We start from the raw sequence: 2,381 nt of genomic DNA on the forward strand, positions 1-2,381 counted from the left end.
ACTATCAATTGAGGAATCCAAAATGACTGAAAGAATAATAAAACAGTGCTTACAATCCTTAGTCATCAGCCAAATAAAAATCTAAACAACTTTGAGAAACCATGGGATCAAACTCCTCTAAAGGTCAGAGAATGAAGAGGAGTTTATTTTATTTTCAATAAAGAGAAGAAGATTATGGTAGAGGCAATCCATTGTTTTGTTTCCATTCTGGAAATGAGAAAATTGAAACACAAAAATTGATGGAAATACTTATCAATTTACTTGAATGGCATAATGATGCTTTCGTTTTCATGCTTATATTACTATAGGCAGGTTTTAGCTTGAGAGACTCATAAATATGTGTAAATCAAAAAAAAAAAAAAAAAAAAAAAAAAAAAAAAAAAACAGGATCCAGCTTTGTTTTTGTGAGAAAATCAGTGAGTGACGTTAACTTTAGTCTATGGGTGGTTATGCTAATTTTAGCATGTAGAAAGTGCTCTAGAATGTGACAGAATGTTTGATCATAAATATTGTCTGGAAACCCTGCTTGCATTCTATATCCTGGTATCATGGGCCATGGACCAGAGAGCAGCTTAGATAAAGTGTTATCATGGCACACTACAATCTCCCAACAACACTATCCCCTAAATTTTTTAATGATGGCATGTGATTTGCCTCAGTAAGTCATAGCCATATCACGGAAAGTTGGCCAACAACTTTTACTGGTTACCCATTTCAAGATTACCTAATATAAGAGAACATAGTCCGTGGAGAAACAGTTCAAAGACTTCTGTTTATGAATGGTCTCTCTCTCCTTAGAAGTAATATAATGGTTTAAATGATAATGAGACTCACAATTATTCATCAAAAGGTGAGTTTTCCATTGTCAACTTCCTTTAGGAAGGTGATAATACATTTGTTAGAGTAGACTTAGGGATGATTGGATTGCAGTCCATCTTTTTTGAGGCAGCGTTGTTCCCGAGTCTGGTTTGGAGCCACCTTAGGGACGTTAATGATGTTACATCAACTCATTGTTTGATGGTTTAGTTATATAAAACAATGATTATATCATCCATGACACCTGGAGATTGTTGCCACCTAGTGGGGTCAAGTGTGGCAGATCATCTAATTACATAATTAATGTATTTAAGTTGACAAATCCTGTTAATACCCAAGATAATGTAAAGATTTGTATATTTATGTAAACCAATAATCCTCTATTCCATGAAGAGTCCTGTAAAGCTCCCTCTTCAGGAGTTATAATGAAATATCATCATATTTTATGACTGATTGTTTGAATTGATGAAGATGACATCTTTCATGACTGGAGTCTGGCCAGTCTTCCCTTCCAGTTAAAGGCTACGTCACCTCTTTATGGTGACAGTTATCTTTTACTGACTTATTTAATTATTTAAATCATTTAATCGATGGACAATGACATCATTGATTCTGTTTAGGGTGCAAATTTCTATCAGGGACAAGGATAGGAAGGTTGTAGACATGGACACAGCAATTTCTGGATGACCTATGCATGACCCAGAGTACTAGGGATGCTGCTGTGCCGGGTGTGGGCCCATCATCTCAGGTCCTGCCACAGCACAACAGAGATTCAGGAGCTGGTGATGATGTCAGGCCAACAGAGTTCATTAGGTAAGACAGTACAATTATCTCTTTATTAACTTATGGAATTTTAAAAAGCAATGAAGACAGCATACTTTATCATGTCCAGCATGCCTGCCAGGAATTCATGAGACAAAAAAGTTCAACGACTTACATCTTTAAATAAGTAATTATTAAATCATTTCCACATATACTCTGTGAACCCTTGTTTGGTGCCACCGTGTATGACTCAGGTGTGACAGACGATCTAACTATCTGATTATTTCATTATTCAAATCTGCCTTTTTCTAATCCAGGATGAGTGGAGACTGGAACCACCTTTTTGGTGGTAATTGCCCCTTGTGGTGATTTCATTATTTAGTTATGTATTTATTTTAGTGAATGGTGATAGCATTTTGTTAGCTCTCTAGGAGTGTGTTGTCTCGAGGTTTGTTATCAAAATGGGAAGAGTACCAACAACAGCCATGGTGCAATGCATTCCCTCCAACAGCTTCAGGCTTGCTCAAGTTTCTTTGGGTCTTACAGTTTTCCCTTTCTTTTAATATAAACTAATACCTGCCTTATTTGGAAGAAGACATCAGCATAATTACTTACCCGTCATTGGAGAGGTCACCCAGGCCCGTAACCTTCCTTTCTTAGGTTGGATATTTGCCCCCTCTCCCTTACTGTCCCTGGTGAATAGTTTGTTAGCCTCATGTGGGCAGAGGCATTTTACCTCGAGCCAAAGACAGATTCTGTCTTGTTAGAAAGTTGGCCTGGGCCTGTTTAGTGCTGTGGCAAAG

This window comes from Phodopus roborovskii, unplaced genomic scaffold, assembly GCF_943737965.1.
Source record: "Phodopus roborovskii unplaced genomic scaffold, PHOROB, whole genome shotgun sequence".
Taxonomy (NCBI): domain Eukaryota; kingdom Metazoa; phylum Chordata; class Mammalia; order Rodentia; family Cricetidae; genus Phodopus; species Phodopus roborovskii.